The following is an 18,341-nucleotide window of genomic DNA, read 5'->3' on the forward strand; positions in this document are numbered from 1 at the left end:
GGAACGGCTGAGGGCACTGGGCCTGTTCAGCCTGGAGAGGAGGAGGCTGAGCGGAGCGGAGACCTCATCGCAGTCTACAACTTCCTCGTAAGGGGGTGTCGAGAGGCAGGAGACCTTTTCTCCATTAACACCAGTGACAGGACCCGCGGGAACGGGGTTAAGCTGAGGCAGGGGAAATTTAGGCTTGACATCAGGAGGGGGTTCTTCACAGAGAGGAGGTTGCACACTGGAACAGGCTCCCCAGGGAAGTGGTCACTGCACCGAGCCTGACTGAATTTAAGAAGAGATTGGACTGTGCACTTAGTCACATGGTCTGAACTTTTGGGTAGACCTGTGCGGTGTCAAGAGTTGGACTTGATGATCCTTAAGGGTCCCTTCCAACTCAGGATATTCTATGATTCTATGATTCTATGTTTCCATTGGGCCGTCTACCAGACATTGTAATGAATACTATGAGCAGGACTAGAGGGGTCTTGTTTCCAGCCAGGGGGAGGCAGGGAGGAAAAGGACAATCGAGTTTACTGGACTGGGTATATTTAATGTCCTAGCATATCAGACCCACAAATGTATCAGGCTCTACTGGACACAGCCAATAAAGATATATTTTCTTTATTTTTCACCCTGAGTTTTCCACAGAAGACCCAAGAGAGACCATGGATGTCCAGGTGTCTACTGAGATTCAGGCTAAATTTCTCAGGATCCAATGATCATTTCAAATGTATTTTATTTTATTTTATTTTATTTTATTTTATTTTATTTTATTTTATTTTATTTTATTTTATTTTATTTTATTTTATTTTATTTTATTTTATTTTATTTATACTTTATTTCTTTCCCAAGGAGCCCCTGACTTCTCTTAGAAAGGGTTTCATGTGCTGGGCTGGGCAAGAGTTACAGGGACAAAGACCACTGCTGGCAGTGGAGGTGTCACACCCCCAGACTCTGATTTTCCTCCTGATGGAGTTCTCCAAAGAAATAACCCTGGATGAGTAGCAATAGGAGAATGATTCTCCAAACTGAAATGCAACAAAATTCAGCCTTTGAAACAATAAAATATTTTTATTATGTGCTTTGTGAAATCTTCTTCCTTAACTACATCTTGCAAGCTCTGCAAGTAGCTGCACAAGGCATGAAGGCTTGAAGATTAAAATGGAAGAGATGTTAGGATTTTCTTCATTTTAATGAGTTCCATGGTGTATTTTGATGCTCAGTCTATGAAGTTCAGGTACTGAGAAGAGAGTGATGCAACCGCTTGAGCAAGTAAAGTCAGGAGTAAAAGTTGAAGTGACTTGGAGTATTAATGGGCCCCACTGAGGGCTGTTACTAACAAAGGCTCCCCAGGGCCTTATTAGGGCAGATAATTGGAAGCCATGGTTACAGAGAGGCAAAGCACTGTGCTGAGAAAAGTCTTGGTTGGTTTTAGTGAAGCAGAATTGGCAAGGCCTGACCCCTGGAACTGGGAGGGGAGATCCTGCACCCCCATGTCTGCCTCAAGGCTTTTCCTGGGGATCTGTGGGATGGGGTGGGCAGTGTGATGTCGTGAGAAGAAGAGTGGTATGAAACCTCTGAGCTGTTGCATGTGTTGAAAGGAATCTATGAGGCCCCATCACAATGAATATAACATATCTCCTCATAAGCTCTAACCAAAGGGACAAAACCTTCACGGCAGTTGGGGCATTCCCTTTTTATCAGCACCCTCTGCCTTCTCCTCCACAGGCTTTCCTATGCTGTCCCACACATTGCCCTATTTTCTTGAAGTCTGCAGACACCCATCTCAGTTCACCATCTTGTCCTCATCCCTAGCTTTCACTGACCTCTTGTCAACCCTCACCAGCTATTTATTGAAACACAAAGCAAGGGTCTGATCAGAGGGTGACCTTTTGCACCACAACATGACCCTCTGAGGGACATTTCTTCCTCCTCGTGGCCAGTGCATAACTTCCAAGGTGCACTTTGTGGCATTTTTTTCTCTCCTGCTCTTTCTTACTACCAAAGGAAGCTCCATCAGGGTGGAAACCACTCCTGAAGTAGGCATCCCAACCCAGCAGGCTCCTTGCAGCCTCTCAGCCAACCAGACACAAGTCGCCTCAGCAGAACCTTCCAAGCCAGGGGCCTGCTGCTGGCCTTGCAGCTTCTTGTGGAGACACAGCCAAGCCTTGTGCCTGCTGCTGCCCACTCATGGACTCAAGCAGAAGGGACAGGACAACCCAAGTTGGGGCCTTCTTTCTGCCTGGGTCCTCCTGGGTCTGGAGGCTGAGGGGATCCCCCAGTCAGCATGCCAAGCAGGTGCCTTCTGCTGGCCTAGCAGGGCCACTGGCAGATGTCAGCCCAAAAGTGCAGATGCCAGGGAGAAGTCAAGGCTGACCTGCCACCTCCAGACACAAGTGACCTCCCAGTCCCTTTCTGTGACACCTTCCTGCTGCTGCCCTATCAAGTGCAGAGAGAGAAGTGACCTCACAGTCCCTGCCACAGTCACATTCCTGCTTCTGGGGCAGGAGATGCTGAGGCAGAGCTGAGCTCCTCAGAGCATTCCCACCCATCTCCTCCTTGTGGCCCACAAGCTGACCAGATCCATGGCCCCTAGAATTCATTTGGTGTTAGGGTTTTGTTTAGTTCTCTTAAGCAGTTGTCTAGTGTTAAGTGGACCATTTAATGCTAGTATTAAGGGCAGAGATCAGAGTGATTAAGAGAGTAAGAGTTAGGGGAAGCAGCTATGGGCTGACTTTTGTCTCCAAGTGGTACGTTGAGGTCAGTCATTAGAGTAGTGGATTCCTGTCAGGGTACTGAGTAGCATTTAGTTTTAGGAAGCAAGTTTACAGGTTGAAGCTGGGGAATAGCTTTGTATGACTATTTTAAGTCACAGTTACTGCCGTATCAGCATAACCTGAACCCTCTTACCTCTACAAAATCCTTAATTTCTGCTGGCCAAACCCCTATTCCCTCCTCTCAGTCTCACATTTCTCCTGGCCAGGCTTCTCCTGATTTCCCCATATCAGCTATCTTTTTAGGGACATGCTTATGATGTCTTTCATGATCTTAGACTATCTGTCAGTACTCTGTTGGCTACTATATTCCTGAGAAAATTGACACTTAATACACAATGGAAAAGGACACACAAGTCCACCAGAGCACCCTGCACAATGTGTCCAGCAGCTTGGCACCATCACAAAAGTGTGGTTTCTGCCTACAAGTTTTCTTTCCAGAATGGCTCCTATGGCTCCAGGGTAACTTTTCGCAGGCACTCAGTTCCCCAAGCCACACCACTCTTGCCCGCAGGATCTATGTGTCTCTCCAAGCCTCCCCTCTTCCCCTGCAGTAGTGGCACCTTACTGCAGCAGGTTGGTGCATCTCCAGGCTCAGGGGTGTTTCCTGAAGGCCTGCCCCATGTGGGGAGTGGTGGGGAGGAAGAGAGCAAGGTCATCTCCTGGGGCATGGCTGAGCACAGCCCAGCCATCCTGCACCGCAGGCAGGCCCCTGCTCCCAGGCTGAGGCACACATGCAAGGTGGACACTTCTCCATCATTCCAGCTTCACGCAGGGACCTTCAGCGCTGTCCTAGTAACAGGAGTGACCTCGTCCTCCTACTCCATCCACAGACAGCTGCTAAAGCTCTGAGTGTCTCTGTTTCTCACAGCTTTCACCCAAGTCTTTCTCCTGGCCCTCCCCACTGCCCAGCACTGCCTCTCAGGTGGCACTCAGTGACCCTTCAGAAGGGCCTTTGGGCTTCCTCAAATGTCCTGGTGCTTATTAGCACCTCCTTGGCTCCTTCCAGAGCTCAGAGGGAGCTTTCTAGTCCAGCACAGGGCCCTGCACTGGCTGTGGCTGGGATGGCGTTACTCTATGCAGATCATCTCCTGTGGTTCTGTGTTTTTGATGTGTCTAGAGCAGTGTTGGTCACCCATGGCTCTGGTCCCTGTTCCTGAGCATTGCTTGCACAACATCAAGGCCTTCTCTGCTTCTCACTCTGCCCGACCAGCAAGGTGGTTGAGGGTGGGCAAAAGTCTAGGAAGGGAACCCGCTGTGACAGCTGACCCAGCCTGACCAAATGGATGTTCCATGGCACATAACATAGTGCTCAGCAATACATATTGGGATCATCTTTCCAAGACAAGGTGGCACTCTCTCAGAGACTTCGTGCACAATGGTCTGCTAGTGGGAACTGATGAGTTACAAAATGTTCATCATGTTTGGCTTTTGATTTTTATTTCTTTCTTTTTTCTTTTCCTTTCCTATCCTTATGTGTCTTTCTCTCAATTTGTGAATTTCACTTACTTATACTGTTCCCTATCCTCTGCCCTCTAGAGGAGGAGTAAGGAGGCAGCCCATGAAAGTTGCTGTCTGGGATGAGCAAGGAGGAGGCTGGCTATGGTGCCAGGAGATGGAGGTCCGTGAAGCTGCAGGAGCCCTGCTCTCTTGCCTGGCAGATCCCCAGCACACAGTGCCTGTGCCCCGCAGGGCCAGCCCTGCTCCCCAGAGCAGCACAAGAGGCCTGGCCCAGCCACAGTGCAGCCTGCCCAAAGAGCTTTCTCCTTCTCATTTCTGTTTTTATACAGGACCAGCAATGCTGCCCTTCTCTTTCCCAGGGCCATCCCTGCTCCCAGAGGGACTTGTCCAGGGCAGTGTGTCTACGCTAGCCTGGCTGGCCATTGCTGCTTCCCTCCCTGTGCTCCCCTCAGGGCCTCGAGGTGGTGGATCTGCTGTGAGAGCCAGGGGCTCTGGTGCGCTGGGATACCCACAGGTCTTCCCCATGTGCGTGCTACTCAGGGTGGGCAGCAGACCCAACTCCATGGGGATCTCTGCTCCTGAGCCCCTTTCCATGTGTGCTGATGGCTCAGCAGCACAGGGCAGTGCTGGGCTTATCCATGGGGTGTGTCTGAGGGCACAAAGGGCAGGCGAGTGTTGCACCAGACCTGGCCCAGAAGCCTATAAGGAGGGTCTCCACTGTTACTTTGCAGTCTTATGGGTCTTCACCTGCTGCCTCTTCATTGCCTCCCCTGGCATTGCAGAGACTTCCTTAGAACAAAGACACCTCAGATTCACTTTTCCCTCTAAAAAATACACCTAAAAGTTCTTCTTTGGATGGTCATTCATTTTACAAGGTCCTAATCACTGCCCACTGAACACCTTGTCCATGAAGATCACCTGACATCTCTGGCAGCTCCAGATTCCTCTGCAGGCCTGAATCGGCCATCAGCCCCACTGCAGGAGGTGCAGTCCCATCAAGATGAATCCAGTTGTCTACTTTGGGAAGTGCCACCATAAAGAGAGCTCTCGGTGCAGCCCTTGATCCCTCACAGAACACCCTGGGACTTTTTAAGCCTGAACTCCACAAAGATGCCCAGATAACAGAAGAGCAGGGAGCAACCCCTTGGCTGTATTCCTGGCAGCAGCTTTGGAAGAGGAGTCTGGGCTTGTGGGTTTGCCCTGAGCAAGACCCTCTTGTTACTGTGGTGCTAGCAGGGAGGCCAGCTGTCACCCACGGCTGCACTGTACTTGCTGCTGCCTTCAGGAATTGGGATGCCACTGTAGAGACAACAGGACTGTTACCAAGGTACACGAGATCTGATGGCTTATCCAAATACAAGAGAAAAGGAGAAAAATGTGGAGACCAAAAGAGAGAAGCAGTGAAAAGGCCACGTTCTGCTGCTGGCCATGGCCCTGGATCCAGGGAAGCAGCAGCCCTGACCCAACCTCCATCTGACACCAGGGCTCCTGGTCCTGAGCCCCTCCTGCATGCTGGGGCTGTTTCCCCAGCTCCAGAGGAGATTGGAAGAGATGGTAGCGGGTAACAATGTGGTTCTGATGTTTGTTTTTGTTTTAGTTTTTCTTTTTGTCTGTGTTTCTCTACATGGTAAGCCTGCTTCTTTAGGTAATTAGAAGATTGGGTATTTAAAATGAAAAAAAAAAATCAGGTAGCAGGTTAAGGATAATATTATTTAAATCAAAAGGAATAATTTGAAGAAAATATTTTAGGGAAATGTAATAATTAGTTTTTTTTCACAGTTCCTGAAATAATCAGGGAACTCACAGTCATTATTGATTCCAAAAAAACAGGTTTCCAAAGAGTTTCCTTACTGCATTCTTGAGCTCCTGGTTCCTCATGCTGTAGATGAGGACGTTCACTACTGGAGGTACCACTGAATACAGAACTGCCACAACAAGATCCATGGATGGGAAGGAGATGGAGGGGGGCTTCAGGTAGGCAAACATGCCAGTGCTGATAAAGAGGGAGACCACAGCCAGGTGAGGGAGGCACGTGGAAAAGGCTTTGTGCCGGCCCTGCTCAGAGGGCATCCTCAGCACTGCCCTGCACATAGGACACCACAATGAAAACAAAACAAACTAATGTGAAAGAAACACTAAACACAAGTGCCCCAACTTCCCTGAGGTAGTAGTCTGAGCAGGAGAGCTTGAGGATCTGGGGGATTTCACAGAAGAACATGTCCACAGCATTGCCTTCACAGAGGGGCAGGGAAAATGTGTTGGCCGTGTGCAGGACAGCATCAAGAAAGCCACTGCCCCAGGCAGCTGCTGCCATCTGGGCACAAGCTCTGCTGCCCACGAGGCTCCCGTAGTGCAGGGGCTTGCAGATGGCAATGTAGCGGTCATAGGCCATGATGGTGAGGAGATAGCACTCTGAACCAAAAAAGAATAAAAAGAAGACCTGTGCAGCACATCCTTGATAGGAGATGGCCCTGGTGTCCCGGAGGGCATTGGCCATGGCTTTGGGCAGAGTGGTGGAGATGCAGCCCAGGTCGAGGAGGGCGAGGTTGAGGAGGAAGAAGTACATGGGGGTGTGGAGGCGGTGGTCGCAGGCTACGGCACTGAGGATGAGGCCGTTGCTCAGGAGGGCAGCCAGGTAGATGCCCAGGAAGAGCGCGAAGTGCAGGAGCTGCAGCTCGCGTGTGTCTGCGAATTCCAGCAGGAGGAACTCACTCACAGAGCTGACATTAGACATCTCTTATTTCTGGTCATGAGGTCCTGTACAAGGAAGACAAAGGCAGTGATAATGTACCACAGACATATCGGAGTAAAATCCTTTCCATTTTCTCATTTAAAATCACCAAAAAAATGCCCATTTCCAGGCAGATATTTTGGAGCTCTCTTTCATTGATTCTGTCTGAGAGTGCCTCTGGGAGCAGGGGATCCTCTGTGGGCAATGGAAGAATCAGTTCTGTACTACTGCCAGAGGGAGTAGCATGGTAGGAACATGGTAGGAACATGGTAGGAACATGGGGTAGTCTCAGATTAACTTTACTGCTGTATCAAAGAGATTTCCCCAGTTTTGCTGCTAGTTCACCTAACTGCAGAGCAGAGGTGTGGAGGTTTAGATATGTAATCATTTGTTTTGTGTTTTTGGTTGTAGCTGCCCCACCACACCGGAGAACTGTTTCTAAGGCATAAATCCTGAGCATTCTGCTACACTCCAAGTGAAACTTTGCGGATCCTCAGAGGCAAAGAGATTGTCCCTTTAGTGCCGAGTGTCCCTCAGACACAACAGCCAGCCTCTCCATCAGTGCTGGTCTCAGCTGCCCTGTGAGAGCTGCAGGAAAGTTGTGCTCAGTTGTTCATCTGAAAAGAACCTGAACACTGCTGACAGCAGAAGAATCTGGGATCAAATTGCACATCTCCACACCCCTCACTCTGTCCCCGTACTCCCCTTTCCCCAAACACACCAAGGGCACACCACTGTCTCTGAAATCCCCATCCCCAGCCAGCCTGGGAACAAGACCAGCAGCGGCACAGCCAGCTGGAGAAGTCAGCAGGAATGCCAGCGTACTGCTGCCAGGGGAGGCAAGGCCAGGGAGGGACAGACAGACACTCAGCAGACCCTCCTGTGCTGCAGCTCTGCCTGCAGAGGAGGCAGCTCCTGCTCATTGCAAATGATCTGTGTTCACCTCAAGCCAGCAGAGACCTCCAAAAGACAGGGCACTGGTCACTGGAGGATTTGCAGCTCCAAAAGATCAGCTAGTATAAAACCTGAGAGGACCACAATGATGATGTTGGTGTAGTTTCTGGGCTGAACTGTTGGAAGGGACTTTATGAAGTTCATTGATTAAATATTGATCTCTCACTGCAATGTTCTAGGAGTCTCAGTCTTCAGTACAAACCTGACCACCTATTACCATGAAACCAGCCTCCGCTGTACCACAGGTATCTGCAAGCACAGGCTACAGAAAAAGTCTTGCCATTCAGGTATCCCCTGCCTTGGTCTTCCTTTTCAAAAATCCAATCATAAATGCCATTCTCTAAAGCATTTTCTACTCGTTTCTGGAGAAACAGAGAAACTCACCCTGACAGATGCTATCAGCCATTGGATGTGCCAGCTGTAGGAGACCCCTCTGGCAACCCCACCTGCAGTGCCCTGCTGCCAGAGCCTCACGGTGTCAAGAGCCTGCAGATGTGTCCTGCCACACGCTGCCCTCTGTTGTTGCGCTCCTCAGTGCCTCCAAGCCGTCTCTCCTTCTCTCCTCTCTGTGTGCCAGCTGCGGTCAGAGCCCCCAGCCCTGCTGCGCTGTGCAGAGGAGCTGCTCCTGGGCACAGCTGTTTCTCTGCAGCAGTTGCCAGGAGCTCCCCTTGGGCCCAGGAGCCCGGCCCAGCTCAGCAACACAGCACCCGACCATGGCATCTCTTGCTCTGTGCCCTTGGGCTCCCTCGAGGTGTCCCCAAGGCCTCAGGGCTGACAGCTCCTGAAGGCAGCAGGGTCTCTGCTGGGGTGTGGTGGTTGAAGCAGACTGAAGTCATCACTGTCTGCTCCTAGATTAATTTGGGAGAGACTGATTTTAGGCTCTTAAAGTTTGATTGTCAAACATGAGTACAACTGTTTCCCTCCCTTAACCCCTATTGTGTTCCTACTGCACGGCAGGACACCTCAGCCACGACTGCCAGGGATCATTTCACCCCTCTGAATGTGTCCTAACAAGAGAGGGGGGAACCGAATGCTCTAAAAGGTTGTCCAAGAAGGGAATTGGACACTAAACAGCATTTGTTGAGTTTTCCCAGTAATCCACAGAGAAAATCCTCTACCCATACAGAAATCTCTTCTTCCTCTCTCACATGACCAGCACAATGACTGGGATGTGGAACACCCCCATCACTGTGCTGGTGCCTGACACCTGCATGACTGCAGTTCTTCCTGCTGGGGACCATGCCCTATGGTCAGCCCTGGGCTGCATGTCATCCCTGTTCTCTGCAAGGTTCGAGTAGTGGAAGGTCTAGCTCCAGAAGGCAGCTGTACCTGAACCAGGGGAATTTCTCTCATGTAGAGAAGTTATTTCTTCTCCTCCCAGCTATTGTTCTGTGGTCCCAGTGTCATAGATATCTTCTGTGGTTTTTCCCCATTGCTGGAGCTGTCCTGCAGTGCCAAGGTATTACTCACGGTCTTTGATTTCATAAACTACATATTGGATCCAATCTTCCTCTTCCCTCTCATGCAGTTTTCAGGTGTGTGTGTGTCCTGTATTGGCAGGCCAAGGCCTTATCCACCTGCTCTTCTGTCCTCACGAGTGTCACTGTTTTCTAAGATACTGCCATCACTGTCTGTGAGAAGCCCAAATACAGCCCTCCTCAAAGATCTTAATGAAGCCCTTTCCTAAACCACCATCCTCCCAGTCAGTCCTCAGGTTGTCCAGAGGTGGTGTGGGAAGTCTGAGAGAGGTTCAAGTGGATCTGCAGATGTCATCATAAGACCTCTCTCAAAGACCTTGGAAAGGACAGATGGATAAAAGACATTCCTCAGAACTTGGAAATGACAGATGTCAAAGCCATCTTCTAGTAGAGGGGAAAGCAGAAGGATGATAAAGCCTAACCAAGGAATAAAATGCCAACCTTAGCCTTAACTCCCACACCAGACCTAAACTGAAGTCCTCAAAGTTTGCCCTTATCCTAAACCTTGAGCAGGATCCTTAAGCAGAACACCAATCTCTCCCTCGATGATTTGCTGTTCCCTTGACCCTGGAGGGTGACCTCTAATCCCTAAACATTAACTTGATCATCTAACCCCCAAAGCCCTCCACCACAAACACAGCACATCTCATCTTCAACCCCACTCCTACCCCTAACTTCAGCTTCTTGTCCCCTTGGGATAGGTCAGGGACTGTGAGGTCCTGCAGCAGTCCCATGGCATTGGAAGAGGCATGTGAGGTGACAGGTATGTGATCAGATCAAAGGCCACAAGGAGGAGCTGGCTGGGAATGCTGGGATGAGGTGAGGTGTGCCTCAGGATGTGCTGGGCCTGCAGGAGGCACATGGCTGTGAAGGAGGCTGGAAGATCACTTCTGTTCATGGAGCTGACGGACCAGCAGGAAGAATGGGGTACAGATAGGGACCGTAAACGGCAGAAGCATGCACTTGGAATTGAAGGTGATGGCGAGGCACCTTCTGTTCTGGTCAGATGAAGGAAGGTTGATGACATGGGAGTCATGCTTGAGGTAGAGCTAGTGAGACCATAGAATGAGAGAATGGCTCCTGTTGGAAGGGACCTTAAAGGTCATCTAGTTCCAAGCCCCGGTCCATGGACACCATTAGCAGGGATGCCCCCCATGAGATCAGGTAGCCCAGGGCCTCATCTCACATGCTCTTGATCAGTTCCAAGGATGGGGCATCCCTAAGGTCTCTCAGCAACCTGTTCCAGTGCCTCACCTCCCTCTGAGTGAAGAGTTTCCTCCTAAACTCTAGTCCAAATCTCCAGTCTTTTACTTTTAACCATTCCCCCTTGTCCTGTCATACGATTGAGCAAAGAGTCACTCTCCATCTTTTTAAGAAGTCCCCTTTAAGTACTGAAAGGCCACAAAGAGGTCACCCTGGAGCCTTCTCTTCTGTAGAATGATCTGCCACCAAGTATGATGGAGAGAGGCTTGGCAACTACATCAGCCAGTTCCCTCAGGACCCTGGGATGCAAGTCATCAGGCGCCCTAGACATGTACCTGTTTAGTGCCGTCAGGTGGTCTTGGACCTGCTCTTCACTCTCACCAGGTGGGACTTTTCACCCCCAGCCTCCATCTACAGGTTCAGGGAAAGGAAAGACTTGTGAAGCCTGACTGGCAGGGAAGATTGAGGAAAAGACGTTGTTGAGTCCCTCAGCCTTCTCCATGTCTGTCATTACCAGTGCACCCTTCTCATCCATCACAGGGGGTACACTCTCCTTGGCCATTCTTTTCTGAGCAGTGTATCTGTAAAATCCCTTCCTATTATTCCTTGAATCCATTGAGAAGATCAGTTCCATCTGTGCCTTAACTTTCCTTATTCCATCTCTGAATATCCAAAACTAAAACATGCATAAGAAAACAATAACCCTGATTCCATAGAAGCCATTCTGGGAATGAAACATATAGGTAGGAAACACAGTTCTGTGGAGGTGCAGAACTGATGGGCACATTGTACAGGATGCTCCTACGGATCTTTGTGTCCTTTTCTCTTCTAACTACCATGCCAGTAGTGTCTGAGGAATGGAGAAGCCAACAGAGGTGAGACAGATACTCTGCGATCGTGAATGTCATCAGAAGGCTGATCCCAATAAGATATGGGGAGATCAAGAGCAGCCTGGACAAGAGAGATGTGATATTTCGGGGTGGGAAGAAGAGCTTGGCCAACAGAAACTTATGATTTCATAGAAGTAGGAGGGTTTATGTAATGTGGATGCTGTGGTAACACTGACTTAAACTAGTCACATATGGCCCTTACCTTACATGAGCCAGTAATTTTAATGCCTAAACCTAAATGCTACTAAAATACTCTGAAAGGAATCTTTTTTTTTTTTTTTTTTTCTCTTGCTACCCTAACACCTTCCCTTAACATTAACATGAAAATTCTCTATTTAACCCTAGACTCCTTGGCAGACCTAAAAAAACCCTAAACCACACAGCTTGTCCATACCTTAACCACAGACACGACGCCACAAGCAGAACAACACACACTCCCACTAAAACTTTGCTTAGTCTCTAACCCAGAAAGAGTAAAACAGGTACCTAGGGGGCTAGAGAGAAGTCAGCTCTGCCTCAGGATCTCCTGCCTCTGCAGGAGGAATGTGACTGAGGCAGTGACTGTGAAGTCACTTCTGTCTCTGCACTTCATAGGGCAGCAGCAGGAAAGTGTCACGGAAAGGGACTGTGAGGTCACCTGTGTCTGTAGGTAGCAGGTCACCTTTGACTTCTCAGCACTCCTACTACTCTGTTTTCTATTCTGTTCTCTAGCATTCCTAGACCTCTGTATTCAGTAAAAGAGTTCAAGGATGAGAAGAGCATGTATTGAGAGGAAGGCCATGAAAAGCCAACAGGAGAAGGGCCATTTTCTCCCCTGCAGGGGACTGACCCTGGGCAAGGCCCAGCTTGGGAAGCAGCCATGTGGGACATTCATCCCCAGAAGAGCCTATGCCCCATCAGCACCCAATGTCCACCTGGTTTGAAGATACTGCAGAGAAGTTCTCAGAAACACTGCCAGGCACTTCAGATTGATAGGTTCACTGAGACTGGAGGGGACCTCCAAAGCCCATCTAGCCACCCACACTAGCCAAGCATGGACACCTAAACCAGGCAGCCCAGGCCCATTTCCAGATGGGCTTTTGTATCTCCAGTGATGGAAACTCCCGTACTTTTGGGGAAACATGATTCAGTGTATTTTGCACTTTCATTCCCATAGTTGGAAGGGGATGGATTCCCAAAGCGTGGCAAGCTGATGGGTTGTATCCTAGTTATTTGAAGTTTCCTGTTCTTGAGTCTTGCAACATGAATTTGCTGCAGATGTCCCAGGATGGTAAATGGATGCTCAGGTGTCTACTAGGAACAAAGGAGAGTATCTTGAGTTCCCAATGGCCATTTCAGCTTTAGGTCAATTTCCGAAATTCACTGAAGAATGGGTGTTGTCTTTGAAGAGGTTTTATGTGCTGGACTGGACTGTAGTTGCAGGGATAAAGACTGATGCCGGTAGCAGAGATACCCTGGGAACTCCACCTGGCTCCAACTGAATCCCCCAAAGGGCTCTGGTCTCCTGCACGCCCTTTCTGATAGCTGCAAATCCAGGGAACTACTTCAAATACAACCGGGTCTCTGGTGGTTTTCCCTGATTGCTTATGGTCAGACAGAAAAGTTCTGTGTCAATATCCAGTAACTTCATTAGTACTTAACTAATAGAGCAACTACTCATCACTTCAAATGATTTAATCCCTTCCATGGAATGTCACACAGTGTAGTTTCTACCATGTAGAAATGTGAATTTTCAGGATGTATTTTCATCGCAGGAGAAGAAATACTGGTGTTCATCTGTAGTTGCACTGTCCTCTCATAGTCTGTCACAATGTGCTCCCTCATCTTCCAGGCACATCCACAAGTTTTGATTAAACAGACAATGCTGAATGTATCTTTTCCAGCTATCTGCACCTATGCACTTCCCATGGTTCTGGTTTTCCCTCCTCTTACTCTTTGATCATTCACACTGCTCTCACCAACACAGTTGCTGCTTTGAGCATGAGGTAGAAGTAGCCCAACTTGCCCATCTATCAGTAATCTGTATTTTTTTTTTCTTTTAGCAAGAACCTCATACTTCATCACTGAAATAATATGGTATGGATCAATGCTAACACTATTGTTCATAATTTCATATCTATCGGTATAAAATACTTCTCGTACATTCAATCTTTTGGGAAGGTAAACCTCAGAGAAGGAATAGAAGATGAAGAGGTTTTTTATTATTTTATTTTATTTTATTTTATTTTATTTTATTTTATTTTATTTTATTTTATTTTATTTTATTTTATTTTATTTTATTTTATATTTTATTTTATTTTAAAAATTGCTGCATGATTTCATTTTCTTTGGTTAGAAATAACAAAGACCCTTCTGTACCTGTGTACAGCCACATCTCTTAGGAAAGCAGGTAGGAGCTGCTGCAAAGGGGCTGTAACATCCAGCTGCAGCCTTGAGTGAAGTCTGGTGTAAGGAAATAAGCAGCAAGCGCCAGGTGGCCAATGAGAGAAATGGCAGGGCTGGGGTGGTGACGAGCAAGGTTGTCCATGCAGTGTCAGACCTATAGAGTCTGCTTTTCCTCCCCACGCACTTCTCCAAGGGAGACACTCTGGATCAATATCAATTAGGGAATAACGCTCCCCCAAAAAAAAGTCAACTCAATGCATCCTTTAAGATGAGACAAGATTTTTATTATGTGCTATTCCTCCTTAACTAAATCGTGAAAGCTCTACAATTAGCTCTACAAGTCTTGAAGCCGTGAATAAAACTATAGAGGGGATGTTAGGAGCTTCTGCATTTTAATGAGTTCCATGGAGCATTTTGGTGTTGAGTCTATGAAGTTCAGCTACTGAGAGGAGAGTGATGCAACTGCTAGAGAAAGTAAAGTCAGGAGGACAAGTTGAAGTGACTTGGAGTATTAATGAGCCCCACTGAGGGCTTTTACTAACAAAGCCTCCCCAGGGACTTGTTAGGGTAGATAATTGGAGGCCATGATTGCAGACAGGCAAAGCACTGTCCTGAGAAAAGTTTTGGTTTGCTTTGATGAAGCAGAAGGGCCAAGGCCTGCCACCAGCTACTGGCGGGGAAATCCTGTACCCCATGCCTGTCTCTGGGCTTTTCCTGGGAATCTGTGGGGTGTGGTGGGCAGTGTGATGCCATGAGACAAACACTGGTAAGACACCTCCCAGCCTCTTCACAGGGTAGCAAGGAAGCAATGATGGCCCATCGCAATGAGTATAATGTGTCTCCTCATAAGCTCTAGACAAAGGGACAAAAATGTCCGGGCTGTTGTGTCCTTCCATTCTTGCCACCACCCACCTCTTTTTCCTCTATGCTGTATCACACTTAATTCTATTTCCTTGAAGTCTACAGACACCTATCTCTTTTCACCACCTTGCTTTCATCCTGGCATTTCCATCATTTCACCAATGTCTCATCAACATTCACCAGCTGTTCCTTGAAACACAAAGCTAGGGTCTGAGAACAGACACTCTTTGGGTGACCTCGGGCACCACAGCACAGACCCTTTGAGGGATATTTCTTCCTCCTCGTGGCCAGTTCCAACCTTCCAGGGCACACTTTGTGGCAGTTTTTTCTCTCCTGCTCTTTCCTACTACCACAGAAAGCTCCATCAGGGTGGAAAGCACTCCTGAAGTAGGCATCCCAACTCATCAGGCTTCCTGCGACCTGTCAACCAAGCAGACACAAGTCACCTCAGCAGCAGCTTCCAAGCCAGGGGCCTGCTGCTGGCCTTGAAGCTTCTTGGCTCGACACAGCCAAGCCTTGTGCCTGCTGCTGTGCAGTCATGGACTCAAGCAGAAGGGACAGGACAACCCATGTTGGGGCCTTCTTTCTGTCTGGGTCCTCCTGGCTCTGGAGGCAGAGGGGATCCCCCAGTCAGCATGCCAAGCAGGTGCCTTCTGCTGGCCTAGCAGGGCCACTGCCAGATGCCAGCCCAAAAGTGCAGATCCCAGGGAGAAGTCAAGGCTGACCTGTCCCCTCCAGACACAAGTGACCTCACAGTCCCTTTCTGTGATACGTTCCTGCTGCTGCCCTATCAAGTGCAGAGACAGAAGTGACCTCTGCCCTTTTGAGGCCCCACTTGTAGTGATGCATCCAGGACTTGGACACCCAGCAGAGGAAGGATGTGCATCTGTTAGAATGGGTCCAGAGGAGGGCCAAAAAAATGATCAAGGGGCTGGAGCACGTCTCATATGAAGAAAGGCTGAGAGAGCTGGGGCTGTTCAACCTGGAGAAAAGAAGGCTCCAGGGTAACATCTTTGTGGCCTTTCAGTACTTAAAGGGGGTGTATAAAAAGACCAAGAGGCTGGGAGGAGAACCTGCAGTGACAGCTGACCCAGCCTGAGCAGTCTGAGTTGCCCATGCACTCCTCAGATTCACCTTGTTTGTTACCAGACACTACCTTGCACAGTCATTTCATGAGGTTCTAATCCCTACCCACTGAGCACCCTGTCCCTGGAGATCCCTTGACATCTCCTGGAAGCTCCAGATTCCTCTCAAAGGTTGGCATTGGCCATCAACCCCACTGCAGGGTGCAGTCCCATGCAGATGAGTCCAAGACCAGTTCTCATCTCCTTAGGCAAGTGTTGCCAAAACAGGAGTACTCAGTCCTGCGCTTGGTCGCTCACAGACCACCCTGGGACTTTCATCCTGTGTCCTTCACTCCATGAAGATCCCCAGAAAACAGGAGAGCAGGGAGCAACCCCATGGCTCCATTCCTGATAGCGCATTTAGCAGAGGCGTTCAGGCTTCTGGGTTTGCACTGAGCAAGACCCTCCTGTGACTGTGGTGCTAGCAGGGAAGCCAGCTGTGACCCAGGGCTGCACAGTGCCTGCTGCTGCCTGCAGCCACAGGGGTGTCACTGCTGAGAGAACAGGACTGTCGCCAAGGTACACAATACATCAGGGCTTACACGGATACAAAAACCACAATGCAGAAGCCAAAAGAGAGCAGCAGGGAAAAGGCCACTTCCTCCTGCTGGCCATGGCCATGGCTCCAGGGAAGCAGCAGCCCCGACTCAAAGGCAGCAGAGAGGCAGAGCCCAGCGGGCAGTGAGGGGCAACCCCGAGGGCCACCAGGGCTTCTCCTGCATGTGGCAGCTGGGCTCTTGGCCCCAAGCCCCTCCTGCGTGCTGGGGCTGTTCCCCCAGCTCCAGAGGAGATGGGAAGAAATGGAAGCTCAGAACAATGAATTTCTGATGGCTTTCTGTCGTGGTTTAACCCGGCCGGCAGCTAAACACCACGCAGCCGTTCGCTCACCCTCCCCCCTCCCTCTCTGGGACGGGGGAGAGAAATGGAAAGTGAAGCCCGTGAGTTGAGATAAAGACAGTTTAATAAGACAGGAAAATAATAATAACAAAATAATAATAAAATAATAACAATAATAATACAATGGTGATAATAGGAAAGTAATAATAGTATGTACAAACAAGTGATGCACAATGCAATTGCTCACCACTCGCTGACCGATGCCCAGCCTAACCCCGAGCAGTCCGGAACCCTCCCCCCAGCTAGCCACCCCTATATATTGTTTAGCATGACGTCAGATGGTATGGAATACCCCTTTGGCTAGTTTGGGTCACCTGTCCTGGGTCTGTCCCCTCCCAGCTCTTACTGCACCCCCAGCCTGCCCGTTGGCAGGACAGAGCAAAAGGCTGAGATGTCCTTGGCTTAGTATAAGCACTGCTCTGCAACAATTAAAGCATCGTGGTGTTATCAGCACTCTTCTCATCCTAAGCCAAAACACAGCATTCCACCAGCTACTAGGAAGAAAATTAATTCTGTGCTAACTGAAACCAGGACACTTTCTTATCAGGTTTATCTACACAAGAAGTCATCTTCTACAGAAAAATAATAGACTTATAGGGGGCTTGGAATAATAGTTAATCAAATGTGAAATAATGAGAGAAAATAATAATACAGACATTTAAGAATAGAAGACATCATATTATTTTCTTTCTGAGAATAGCTGGGATTTCTAATATTAGGCATAGCATTATAGGTGAATTTGCTGAAGATGTGTGTCCTCAAGTAGAGTCCTGATGGAATCCCTTAGCTCCCGGTTCCTCAAGCTGTAGATGAGGGGGTTCACTACTGGAGGAACCACTGAGTACAGAAGAGTGACCACCAGGTCCAGGGATGGGGAGGAGATGGAGGGGGACTTCAGGTAGGCAAACATGGCAGTGCTGATCATCAGGGAGGTGACAACCAGGTGAGGGAGGCACGTGGAAAAGGCTATGTGCCGGCCCTGCTCAGAGGGAATCCTCAGCACTGCCCTGAAGATCTGCATGTAGGAGAAAACAATGAAAACAAAGAAACCAAATGCTAACAAAATGCTAAACAGAATTGCCCAAACTTCTCTGAGATAGCCATCTGAGCAGGAGACCTTGAGGATGTGGGGGATTTCACAGAAGAACTGGTCCAAAACTTTGCCTCGGCAGAGGGGCAGGGAAAATGTAGTGGCTGTGTGCAGGACAGCATTGAGAAAGCCACTGCCCCAGGCAGCTGCTGCCATCTGGGCACAAGCTCTGCTGCCCAGGAGGCTCCCGTAGTGCAGGGGCTTGCAGATGGCAATGTTGCAGTCATAGGCCATGATAGTGAGAAGGGAAAACTCTGCTCCAAACAAGAAAGCAACGAAAAAGAAGACTTGAGCAGCACAGCCTTGATAGGAGATGGCCCTGGTGTCCCAGAGGGCATTGGCCATGGCTTTGGGCAGAGTGGTGAAGATGCAGCCCAGGTCAAGGAGGGCGAGGTTGAGGAGGAAGAAGTACATGGGGGTGTGGAGGCGGTGTCTGCGAATGCCAGCAAGAGGAACTCGCTCACAGAGCTGATGTTGGACATTTGGTGGTTCTGGCCATCGGTTA

This window comes from Anas platyrhynchos, chromosome 31 (genome assembly GCF_047663525.1).
Source record: "Anas platyrhynchos isolate ZD024472 breed Pekin duck chromosome 31, IASCAAS_PekinDuck_T2T, whole genome shotgun sequence".
In the NCBI taxonomy this organism is placed as follows: Eukaryota; Metazoa; Chordata; class Aves; order Anseriformes; family Anatidae; genus Anas; species Anas platyrhynchos.